General features: G+C 51.1%; 1 long non-coding RNA gene across 4 annotated transcripts; it reads right to left on the bottom strand.

Annotated features, from left to right (window-relative positions):
• Positions 1 to 1,329: 1,329 nt before the first annotated feature.
• Positions 1,330 to 12,786, bottom strand: LOC141971690 (uncharacterized). 4 transcript variants are annotated; one of them, XR_012635310.1, is made up of 6 exons: positions 12,657 to 12,786; positions 11,589 to 11,681; positions 11,030 to 11,169; positions 9,209 to 9,289; positions 2,372 to 2,420; positions 1,330 to 1,598 (listed from the first exon to the last, which is right to left on the bottom strand). It is a non-coding gene; the product is annotated as an uncharacterized LOC141971690 (long non-coding RNA). The 4 variants fall into 4 exon arrangements; XR_012635309.1 differs by having other exon boundaries at positions 11,001 to 11,169; XR_012635312.1 differs by having other exon boundaries at positions 10,991 to 11,169.
• Between the last annotated feature and the right edge of the window lie 326 nt (positions 12,787 to 13,112).

The following is a 13,112-nucleotide window of genomic DNA, read 5'->3' on the forward strand; positions in this document are numbered from 1 at the left end:
TGTTTGCCCCCATCTGCCATGCAAGAAGGAACCAAGCGTAGAGCACAAGATGCCGTTAACAGAACACAAGCCCGACATAGCAGATGAGAAACTGGTTTAGCTGTAACTCACGTCTTAAACTGATTCAAAGAAAAAAAAATGACAAAGAGAGAAAGTGAGAAGAGATCTCGAGGGGCTGGAGTGAATGCAGAGGAGGGCAACGAAGGGCCTGGAGAATCAATCCTGTGAGGAGGCAGGGAAGGAGCTGGGAGTGTTCAGTGTGAGGAGGAGGAGGCTGAGGGGAGCCCTCATCCCTCTCTGCAGCTCCTGACGGGACATTGCAGAGAGGCTGGGGCTGGGCTCTGCTCCCAGGGGATCAGGGACAGGACAAGAGGGAACGGCTGGAAACTGCCACAGGGGAGGGTCAGGCTGGGCAGGAGGAGAAAATGTTTCCCAGCAAGAGTGGTCAGAGAGTGGAACAGGCTGCCCAGGGAGGGGGGAGTCCCCATCCCTGGGGGGGTTTCAGGGCCGTTGGGATGAGCTGGGGGGGATGTGGGGTAGGGGAGAACTTTGTAGAGTCGGGCTGAGGGTTGGACTCGCTGATCCCGAGGGGCTTTTCTAACCGGAATGATTCTGGGATTTAAAAGCCCTGAGTTGCTGCCCTGATATTGCTCATTTCTATCAGTTACCAGTATTTGTGTGACGCTTGTGGCTGGAGATTGGAATGTTCTTGCTAAGCCTGACTTTAAGGCTGCAGTGTAACAGTACGTAAGGTGAGCAAGACCAGCCAAGGCGCTCTCAGGAAGCCCGGTAACGTGCATTACACCATTACAGCATCTTTATCCCACGTTGTGCTGGGTTTGTGGGTGTGGTGGGGCTGGGGGTGGGGGGGGGGTGCCCCTGTAAGAAGCTTCTCAGAGCTGCCCAGGTGGGACCCACCTCTGGCCGAGGCTGAGGCAGTGACGGCAGCTGCAGCTCTGCAATAATTTCCTCCTGGGAATATTCAGTGTCACCTACAGCAGCTGACTGGGGAAGCAGCAGGCAAGAGAATGAACCCACCAGTTATAACGAACTGTTTCCTCTACGTTTCTAGGCGTATACTCCCTCCACTCTCACAAAGACCCTTATTTTAAAAGGCCTGATCGAATAGAGAACACTTCAGTGTCATCGTAAGGACACCAGGGCCAACAGATAGTCTGTGCATTTCCGTATGTCTCAGGAGGAAGATGCTGCATTTTGAGGTCATGATCTTAGCAACAGTACAGCATGTAATCTCCAGGCATCTGAATGCTTCGAACGGAGCCAAAAAAATCCCCGAGCTAAACCCACAAGGAATGCCACAAACAAACATCCATTTTAAGCTGATGGTTTATTTCCAGTTCCTAGAGGCCACAGATCAAAAAATCCTTAAAACAATCCCTTTCCCAGGTAAAAGTACCCCATTCATTCCTCTCCTTGCCTTCCCAAAGCAACAGCTTCAGTGAAGTGCTGATTGTATTTCTTCACAGCACGGGGCAGAAATGACTAAGCCTGTTGCTCATTTTTGCATATGAGCGGATTCGTGACTCGCTGCAGACTGCTGACCTCAGCGTGGTGGAATGTTCTGGGCACATATGCCACTGGAAAGAAGAAAAAAAAAAAAAAAAAGAAAAGAAAAGTCAAAGTCAGTCACAGCTCCAGCAAATGTCAGAGCAGGCCATCTGCACAGAGTCAGTGTAGCTGGATTTTTCAGCCATTCTGTGACATTAGTATTGCATATGCACACTTCAAAATGCTAGGGGCAGAATTTACCAAAGTGTTACTGCTCGTTCAGTTCTGCTCCCACTGAAGACAGACCCCCATGAATTCCAGTGGGAGCAGAATTTGGACAATTTGGAAAGCCTGGGGGGAAAAAACCGCCTCTCATTTAAGAAAGTTCAAATTTTGCCTGATTATACCTGTGGATTTGAAACAGCTTTCACGTTACAGCGTCCTCTGGGTGGTTTTATATGACAAGAACTGGCCAAAGTGAGGACTGGACATGACAAGCACAATGGAAGGAGTCAGTGGACACTCACCCACTGATTTTCAGCTTAGGAGTAGCAAAACCTCCTGACAATCCTGACTGCTTGGACTAGGCAGCAGATCAGGTCTCTTTAGGTATAGCTTAAAGACATCGACACAAAATCAATCTGGCACCATTTACTCCAAAATAAAACACTAAGACATAGAGCCATAGGGGGGGGTGTGGGGAACAACAACAACCCAAAACCAACACACAAAACCATTTCTCCCCTTTTATTCACCTGACATCTTGGGGAAGTTTTACTGTGCAGCACCCCAACCCATTTTCCAAATTTTAAATGGAATTTAGTAGGCACTGATCTGCAGACTGCAGAAGTAATGCACTCACCTGGGAACTGAGAATGCCTGGCAGGTTCATGATCCTGCACATGCTCATTCTGAAAAAGCAGGGGAAGATTTTAAAGTGTTTATTTTACAAAGCCTACCCCTAGTGATTATCTTCTGTTATCTGGAAGCATCCAGAGGCCCCCACCACTAACAGGCACCATTTCTGCCTGACACCTCTTGTAATTACCTTACAGAGACAACCCCATGGAAGAGCAAAGCAGCAGAAACTCCGCACAACGCAGCATCACAGGGCACAGCAGAGCAAAGTCAAGGACTCCTACATCCCAACACAGTCACACCCATGAAACTCCACCGACCCTTCACGGGTCATGCTCAACACGCTACCAGAATATGGTGTTTAATTTTGACGGCGTGTAAAAACATAAATTCAAAACAACCTCAGAACCATTCCAAACCAAGCTCTGTCATTTTGCACAGTATCTCATTTTCATTTCCTGCAATACCTGCAGGCTCCTACTTTGCAGACCTCTATGCTTAACACCTTTGGAGATCCGTATTCTCCCACCGCCTCTGGACTCGTCACAGTTGGCACCAAGCCAACAGCACGACAGGGCTGAACGGCCTGTCAGGACACCACCAATTAAATTTAGGATCCAGTTTAATGAATGCCTGGCTCAGCTGGAAGTTTCCCTACTAAACTAGTAAGCTTGCTTGTATGCAATTTGGTTCAGGTCATTTCAAATCCACAGCTGGCATCATAATTTTAAGCATCTTAACAAAATAAAATTAAAATCAACCCATTACCATGGAATATTTAGTTTTATGCAACCTTTCTTTACCAAAAGAAGAATGGTTTGTCACAAGTTTTTCTGCTACCTCTTGAGAGCTGAACCTCACTCTCCCAGGAGCTGGAATAACGGAGACAAGCTGAGAGCTTGCCCACCTAACTTGAGTGACTCCACATTTGTTGCAATTAGGAGCAGGTACCACCAGCTCCGTCTGGACTGAGTTCAGGGATGGGGTTAGACGCTCACTACAGAAACAGCAGTGTCACTATCAGGTAGTCCTGCCCAGGGGCTGCTTGGCGAAACCCCACAGCTCAGCTGGAGGAAAAGTTCAAGAGACTGTTGACCATCTCTTCAGGGCAGTCAGCTGGCTCGGGTTCAAGAGCCCTTATTGTCGGGTGGAGGCAAACGGTCCATGGCCACCTCCACAGGGCTGGGCCACAACTCCTTCTATCAGGCTTGTGACCTGCTGCAGTTCTGTTTCTGACCTTCCCTTGAGACATGGCCAAACACATTCCAAAGCTTTTTTGGTGATGCAAACAAGGATAAAAATAAAGCTCTCACCTATGAACCCAGCCAAAAGCTGAATGCAGTTCTGGGCTACCTGACTGGAGGCAGCATTCTAGAGTGCTGTTCCCAAGCCACGTAGGAACAACAAAATTTTTAGACATTCAGACACTTGAACAAGTGAATACTGTAGTGAGAAATCCAAGGAGCTGCTACTACACCTTCAACTGCCAGGTCACAGCAGACGCGGAGATCTTGTTAACTAACCACCGTACTGTCACGCTGTAAAGCAATTCATTCACGCTCACTGAAGAAGTTCTGTCCAATATGTACAGAACTCACTTGGTATTAGCACAAGCCTAACTTTGCAAAAGTGACTGCTCCACATCTCGTTATATAAATAACAAAAAGAATACCAAAATTGGCACACACTGGAAAAGAACAGCTGCTCAAGCCTGCGTACTGTAACGTGATTATTCATGAAGCATTCAAAAGGCAGAGATCTAACCCAGGGTCACCTGCCTAAAACAGCCAGACTAGATCTGAAAACCTGTCAGTCAGTGGAACTACCATAGGAGCAGAAAAGGGAACCAGCTTCACACTGTGAACTGTGCATGAGGATTCCTTCGAGCATCCTTCTGTCTTGTAGAATTACAGGTACATCGTTCCTTTATTTTGTGATGCTTCTGTACTGCAGGTATGCATCAGTATTTCTGACAGGGTCTAAAAGTAGTTTTCCCTACCGTAGTCTCACTTCTCTACCGCCCGTGACACAGGTTGGTTGTATATAAAACAGCCAAATGTGTCATGAGTTTCTCCCTTCAAGAGCCTCAGCGAGAGACTGGGGATGGAATTGGTTTTCCTGCCCTCTAACTTTTTTTATCATGTCAGGACATTTTTACTCCAAACTTATGACAGAGAGTTTAAATCTTGATGGGGGGAAAAAAAAAAAAAAAAAAACAAAAAACCCAAAAACCAACTGTTTCACTCAGACATCTCTGGTATCTTATGTGCTGATTTATAGACACTAAAATTACAGTGAAATGCCAACTGGCATAAAACCACGCTTTGAAAAATGTCAGAATGTAACCTTTTGATCATCTGCCATTTTTTTTCCTCATTTTCTCCTGGAAAAACTTGTCAAACTCACTCCACAATATTCATGCTTTTGATAAATTCACCTGCTGTGAGGAATGTATTTCATGTGCAAACTCGAACCACTTCTACTCAGCATGAAAATCAAGAGTCAAGAGCGCAGCCTCAAAACTAGCCCAGGTGAGAACCAACTAACTTCAGTGCAACAAAAATGTCTTCTTTGACTTCACGCTTTTCACATAGAACTGTGAAGTAATCAAGTATAAATTCCTCAGCTTGTTGCTTAAGAATGTATTGCACATGGCAATCCACCTTTGTTAGATTTTGGTTGTTCAGATAAGCCACTTCCAACCTTTCTCTTTTTTCTTGGAACAGCTGGATTTTTCCTGTAAAAAATAGGACTGTATCAAGGGAGGCTGTTGAATCTCTTTTCAGATTCTTCTTCCAAATTTTCAAAGCTAAAGGGGAAATAAAACCAATCAAATTAAATGTAACTGTGTTTCTGGAGAAAAATACCTTGTTCAGTACATGCATGTGTCTATCCATACCTACGTACACAGAGAGAGGGGAAAAGAGGTAAGTGCACACAGGTGGTATGTATCAAACTAGTATATATTAATCCAACTTTGGGATGAAAATGTACAAACCAGCTTCTGTATTTGTAAGTCAGCACAAATTGATTACTTTTGTTACATGTATTAAAATTAGAAAAAAAAAAAATCAGTCAGTGTCATGCTGGTGACATGTAGCTCTGCTGGACTGATTCATACAGATGTGTCTGTGAGGGGAACCAAAAAAAAGACAATAAAACCAATAAATAAATAAACCAATAAAATAACTTCACATAAAAGTTACTACACTGGAATGAAAGCCACAACAATTCAACCCAGAATAAAAATGTCAAACTATTCAATCTTCTGGGGATATTCTAAAACCTGATGCTTTGGGGTGGGAATTAGCTTTGCGTTTGTTGGGGGGGGGGATTGTATTTCCTCCCCTCGTCTTTTAGTTGTTGCGAGAGGAAAAATACAACTGGCTCATGCTCTCGTGAAACCCAACACCCCTCCTGCCTCAGCCCACTCCGAGGGACTGTAATTAGCTTTACCTACTGTGGTGGTGCAATTCCTACCCCTCCCTGCCGTCCTTGTTGGGCTGCTTGGTGCCAGGTGTGATTCCATCCACATTCCCCCGAGCCATACACCATCTGTGGAGATAAGGACTGATAACCTTGAGGAGCCTGGCTCCTGCCCCCCCAATTGCTTGGAAAGGGTTATACTGGCCCATCATCTCCTGGTGGCCTGACACCCCTGTGCCTGGGATGTGGTCAGATGGAACAATAACAGGGTTGCACGTTATTCAAATTCTTGTGCAGCTGCCGGAAGGCACCAGATAGCATTTGACAGAAGTCAATCATCTTGGACCCTATAAACTGCGACCACCAGAGAGGCCCTTTGAGCTCTCCTGGATCGCAGCGGCCTGTGACCAGCATCTCCCCGGAGCTGGGACGCCTCTCAGGTACCAAAACCCTTAAGGTGTCGTCTGGTCCAGACGGAAGGCCGGGGAGAAGTCCCCCCGCTCGAGTCTCAGTTATCGCCCGTTGAGGAATGCCAAGGCATTGGGAGTATTTGCTCTAAACTCGAGAGGGAAATTTTCTTTGAGCTAGCTTCTATTTCACCTGTTTATTGGGGGGGGGGTGTGTGCGGGTACGTACCCTTACCCTTGTTCCTGTGTGCTTGTCCCTTTTGGGTTCATTTTACCGAACCCAAACCCCTTTGTTTCTGTACGTATATGTCTGGTTTGTGTATGCGCATGTACATATGTGTATAAATTAAGGTACCATTAAGTAAGTTAGAGTGAATCTTGTCATTTTAGAACCTGAATAAGTCGCTTTTCTTTCTGAGTTATTTTGTATTGACAAATAGTTGTTAGTTATTAATAAATCTAAATTATTTTCCTAAATCATTACCGTGTCAATACTTTCATCCGCTACTCCTACAACTCCTAATCCCACAGACACCGTATCGTTGTTCCTAACAGCCAGATGAAAACAAACCACCCGATGGCATGGGATGGCACCTCTGGCTGCAGTGACTGCGCTGTCCTGCACAAACACTCTGGTCCAGCAAACGTGGGCAGCCAGGCAGGAGCCGAGGGAGGAATTGCATCTGAACAAAAGGCAATGAGCACAGCCGGGCAGATCATCAACACCACTGTCTGTGACACGGGAACAACGACATTTTCTACTCGTCTTTAGTTCTGTTTGCTACGGAAAACCTGAACTTGACAAAAGTTGGCAAGGTTGTTGGAGGGATGGCCCTTACACACTTGGAAGTATCCCAAGAGACACGACGCCTCTCTCTGCTCTCTGAAGCAGCACTCCAAACTAACTGCATTCTGAAAGCTTTGCTACACAGAACGATACTTCATTTTATCTCTAATCAATGTACTTACATTACTTTCCTTACGTTACCTACCTATATCAACAGGAGCGTTACATGGGGCATCTCTCTGGCATCTTAGTTCAGGAAAGCAAACTATGCTAAAGGAAAACACGTTGAAGCCTACAAAAACTGATGTGACCTGATGATGGCTACATGCTGGCGGGTTCTCCTGCTCTAATGGAAAAAGTCTCCAACTGATCTCAGTGGTGTTTCCATGATCCTTTAAGTGCCTCTGATAAAACCTGGAAACCCACTGCTAGACTGATTTTTCAGAACACCCTAAATGCAACAGAACAATGAAGTATCTCTCAGTACTGCCACGGACCAGTTACCTGAAATCTCACAACTCCCAGATGTCCCCATACACAATTCTTTCCTGCATTTTCCAAATGGCCCTGAGGGAGTTAACTCTCAGTAATGAAGATTATTTTCTTTTCCTTGCACTTGAACGTGAAAAATCATTTGGAAGGTAGTAAAAAAGCCTCCCCAACCTTTCTTCTCATGTCGCAGATTCATTTTGCACAGAACTGCAAAGCAGCAGTGGTTGCCATGGTTACCTCCTCCTGGAGATAATATTAATGGAAACTAAAACTCCCATCCTGTCTGCGGAACAGCGATATTCAAGAAAAGAGCTGCAACAAGGTCCTCCACCTGCCATGTTCCTGCAGCACTGACCTGGGAGATCCTCTTGGCTTCGCATCCCCTGAGCTATGCTGACAGAGGGTCGTCCCTCACAGCACCAAGCCCTTGGCAAGACACTCTTTCTTCTTCTCCCCCTCCAAGCTCCCAGGCTGAATTCCCAGTGCTATTCTGGTTTTAAAACAAATGTCAACCAAACAGCCACCTGGAGCAAAACCAGAAGGAAGAGGCCTGCTTTGAACCAGACCTCAGAGTCCCCCACCCCGCAGCTCAGTCCACAGGCCACGTGGTCAGTATGGATGTACCCCCCACACCGCTGGGTTCTCTTTAGGTCAGTTTTAGATTTCTCAGATCACCAGGGCATTTTAAACTTGCAAACTACAAATATCTCTTACACCAATATATATATATATGCGTATATATATAACGCAGTGACAGAATTCTTTGTCACAGGTTTCTGAAATTCTTGCTGCGCAGGGTAGAAACTCCTGATGTGGCTCAGGCCAAGCTGGGTTGACACCAGCGCGTGGGCAGAAGAGTGTCTAGGAGGCGGCAGGTGCAGTGACACAGAGGAGAACCCCACAGCTGTGCTGAGGTGGCTTCTTGGTGCCAAGGTACTTCTGTGACTTTTTTACTGCACTGCAATGTAAACACAGCCCGGGATTTCCAAAAACTAAAGATCAATCTTTAAAACGCGACTCCTTGGACAGTAATAACATTTCATCAGTTAACCACCCACACCCCTCACCAGTGGATTTTCTTTTTCTTTACACTTTTCTTTACGCTTCTTTGCTTCTTCTGCAGTAGCCAAGAGTACGGAGGACTAAGGATATGGCTACAAAAAAGGGGCTTCTGTTCTATGAGCTCTAAATAAACCTGCAATTCACAGTCTTTAAGATTGAGAAAGCTTTTAAAAAGCTTAGAAACAAAAGAAATATCATAGCAGAGCTTCGGCTGAAGTTACTGACCTGTTTATTCCCCACTTCAAAAAAGAGTAGGCACAAAAAGCAAACAGAAATGGAAGTGGCCAGTGACCTTTAACAGGTATTTGTAAGGGCAATGCCCTTATCTGAGTAACTAATCCAGCCCTCTCTCCACTCCTCACGCTCCCTCAGCCAAACTAGTCAGAACCCCAAACCCTAAAACAAGGAATTAAAACAATTTCAGTGGTGACTGGAAAGTCCCTTTGCCACCAGCCTGGTACTGCTTCTCAGCTGCAGCACAGACTCGTGGAAACCTCTGAGCTGATGGCTGGTCTGGAGAAATCTTGACTTGTGGCATCCAAGCCACCATGATTTATGCTTCTATAAGCAACAGTGTAATTATAACTGTAGTGCTGTTCTTCCTTCCAGACTTCAACATCAAAATCTCTGCCCCACTGGCAATTAGCCAGCAGTATTTCAGTATTACCTCTGCCAGCTGAAATAATGCCGGTGTTCCACACGGTTCTGTTAAATCAGAAGGACCTGAATGGGATGTACTTGAAGAAATCTAAAGAAATAACAGAGGGGGAGAAGAAAAAGCATTATTCTGCCATCACAATTCTTTTATGTGTACCACACAGCTTTTGAACGGATTGTTTTCTCCCTCTTCCCAAAATTCATTCGTAATATTATATATTGAAAAAGAAGTCCCGACCTGTGCATGCTGTTCTAAATAAAACCCTGCTCCACCACTGCTCCAGTGGACAACACCACTGGACCCTAAAAGCTATTTCCAGCTTTGAGGATCATCTGCTCAGGACTCTCTTCAAGGAGCAGGATGAGCTGAAGCACACGCTCCCTCACGCATAAACACCCTCCAGCAGCTCAGCTCCAACCCACGCCACAACCAGCCCAGCTGGTGCCGCTCTTGAAGGCTTAGTTGGACACATGATTGCAAAATCATTTCATTGTCGTCGTTTAAGAAGGTCACTGCTGTCAGGCCTTGGCACTGCCATGTAAAGGTGATGCTACAAAACCAACATGAAGCAGAAGCCCTCAAGCCTTTGGTGACCTTCACTGCTCCTCAGGGCAGGGAAGCTGTCTCTGGCAAGCAGGTAGCTGATTATTCCCCAAAATCTTTTTCCTCTATCAGGTCATGAACTTCCTCAATACTTTAGAGTGTTTTGCATCGGGTTTGAGCTAGATGCAAAGAAATTATCTTTTCCTAAACAAATTAAAAGCATCAGGCTCCGGGCTGGCCATTAGTATGACGAAGAGAACGTTCTGTCTTTAAGGACAGAGCCCATAATCTCTGATGGGGCTCGCAGTTTCTTACACTTGTTTCCTTAGAAAGAGGTGGACTTCTAGGGGCTGAGGAACTGAAGTGTTTATAACCTCTGGCGAGTTGCGGAGGCGCCCGGCGACCGCCCCTCCTCGCCTCCGCCACTCCCGGCGACTCCCCGGCACTGCCCCGGCCCGGCTCGGCCCCAGCGGGCCGGGACCTGCCGCAGCGCCGGGGGAAGGGCCGGTCCCGTCCCGCTGCCGCGGGCACCAGCCACCCCGGCCCCGCCGAGGGGACCCGCTCGCCGCACCGGTGGCCCCGCGCTCGTGCCCGGGGGGGGCGGCGGGGGGGGGCCGGTGTTTCCGTACCGGGAGGCAGCGCCGGTACCGGCATGCGCGGAGCCCCCGGCTGCGGTAGCGGCTGTTGCCCGCCGGGCGGCGGCAGCACCCAAAGTTCCTTTTTCTGAAGTAAAACGATGAGAAGTGACGGAGGGCTCAGCCCAGTTCCACCGAATCCCAGAATCATTCCGGTTGGAAAAGCCCCTCGGGATCAGCGAGTCCAACCCTCAGCCCGACTCTACAAAGCTCTCCCCTACCCCACATCCCCCACAGCTCATCCCAACGGCCCTGAAACCCCCCCAGGGATGGGGACTCCCCCCTCCCTGGGCAGCCTGTTCCACTCTCGGACCACTCTTGCTGGGAAACATTTTCTCCTCCTGCCCAGCCTGACCCTCCCCTGTGGCAGTTTCCAGCCGTTCCCTCTTGTTCTGTTTGTACCACCCCATCTGCCCCACTGACGGGGGGGACAGGGCTCGTGTCCCTCCGCCCCGGCGCTGGCAGCAGCAAGGCCGTGACCGTTGGGGAGTTTTAAACAACGCAGCAGCACCGGCTGGTCCCAAAGGAAGAGGCCGAGCAGAGCCGGTGAGAGCTGCTGAGCTGCAAATGGGCAATAAACTGGTGACCTGGGGGCTCGGGGTGGGGGTCGCACCTTTCCTCACCTCTGGGCTCCCAGCTCTGCTCTCCTCACCTCATCCACACGAGGCTCCTCGGGCAGGGCTGGTCACTGCGACAAGAGGCGTCGCACAAAGTTCCTCACGAGTGCGTTGTGGGCCATGCAGCAGGGAAAGCAAAGAGACACGTCAGGCTGTTCCATGTCCTTGGCAGGTACTGCAGAGCCCACAGAACCCCAGACTCATCCGGGTTGGAAAAGCCCCTGAAGCTCCTCCAGCCCAACCATGACCCTCCCCCTGACCGTTCCCAACTCCCCCAGATCCCTCAGCGCTGGCTCAGCCCGACTCTTCAACCCCCCCAGGGATCCCGGGGACTCCCCCCTGCCCTGGGCAGCCCATTCCAACGCCCAACAGCCCCTTCTGCACAGAAATCCTTCCTCAGAGCCAGCCTGACCCTGCCCTGGGCAGCTTGAGGCCATTCCCTCGGGGCCTGGCGCTGGGGCCTTGGCTCCAGAGACTCACCCCCCCTCTCTGCCCCCTCCTGGCAGGGAGTTGCAGAGGGCCAGGAGGTCTCCCCTCAGCCTCCTCTGCTCCAGACTGAACCCCCCCAGTTCCCCCAGCCGCTCCCCAGCAGACCTGTGCTCCAGACCCTGCCCCAGCTCCGTTGCCCTTCTCTGGCCACGCTCGAGTCATTCAATGGCCTTTTTGGGGTGAGGGGCCCAGCACCACCTGAAAAACAACAGCAATCAGCACCAAGCACTCCCGCAATGCCCCTCCCGGTGCCCTGGAGCTCGGCAAGGGGCGGGGGGGGGGGGGGGCAGGGTCTCCAATGCCCCATCCCTCAGTTTCCCCCCCCAGCAGACACGAGTTGCAGGAACATGTACCCCAACCGTGTGGTGCTGGGCCAGGCTGGGCTCTGCATCTGCTGCATGCACAGCCCACCACTGCCCCCCTGGCTTGTAGCCCCCCAGGACCCCGCAGCCATCCCTGGCCCACAGGACATCTCTGGAGGGACAACAGCCACGTGGGGCAAATTAATCTGGTGTCCCACAGTGACGTGGGGGGACGGGCCACATGTATTGCAGGTCCCCATCCGGGGCTGTGCTGCTCCACAGCCTGTCCCCAGTGTCCCCGCTGGCTCGGGGACACCCCAGTGTCCTGCCTGTTCCCTGCAGTGCCTGGGCACCCCACAGGACACCTGCATCAGCGCTGGGGTGCACAGGGCACCCCCAGGACCGGCGGGCTGTGGGGCAGGGTGGCCGTGGGGCGCTGGGGGGGGCCGTCAGCAGGATGCCGGCCGCAGGGCTGGGCAGGGCCAGGCCCGCCGGAACACAGCGTCCTGCCAGCACATTCCTGCCTGAGCCGCCGCTGGCCCCTGCCCGGGCAGGTCGGTGGCCACAGCCCCACGGCAGCCCCACGCTGGCACAAGGCCCCACCAGCCCACACCCCCCCCCAACGCTGCCCCCCCCAATCAGGGCATGTGCAGGTGTAAGGGCACCCCCACCCCAGTGCCCCCCCACCTCATAAACCCTGTAACCCAGAGCCCCACCCATACACCCCCCTGCCCCACACCCCCCCAGACACCTCACAACCCCCTGCACCCCAACGCCCCCCAGCACCCCACACCCACCCTCTTTACACCCACCCACCCCAACAGAACCACCCGCCACCCCCCACAACCCCCACGCTGGGGGGCTAAGGCACCCGGGCTGGAGGAGGAGGAGGAAGGCCTTCAGCCTCCATCGGGGCACCCCCGGGCCCAGGGGGGGCCGGTGTCACCGCGGGGCCTGGGCAGGGGTGGGCCCGGCCGCCCGGGTTCCCGGCAGGGCCGCACGTCACTTCCCCGCAGGCTATTGCCGGCCCTTGTTGCCGGGCGGAGCTCCGGGGGGCGGGCCGGGGCCCAGGGGTGCCCCCCCGACACCCCCACAGCCGGCCCTGGCACCCCGAGAGGCGCCCGCGGCGGTGGGGGCAGCGCGGCCCGGCCCCGGGCTCAGTCCGGGGGGGGGGGGTGTCGGGAGCCCCCCCTGGCCTGGGTCCCTTCCCGAGGGAGGGGACGGGACCCCCGCCTGCCCCCCCTTCCCCGGGAGCCGGAGGGGGCTGAGGCCTGAGCGGCTCGTTACAGGAGTGCAATGACACCCCCACCGAGACCCACACCCAAAT

The sequence above is a fragment of the Athene noctua genome, chromosome 29 (assembly GCF_965140245.1).
Source record: "Athene noctua chromosome 29, bAthNoc1.hap1.1, whole genome shotgun sequence".
In the NCBI taxonomy this organism is placed as follows: Eukaryota; Metazoa; Chordata; class Aves; order Strigiformes; family Strigidae; genus Athene; species Athene noctua.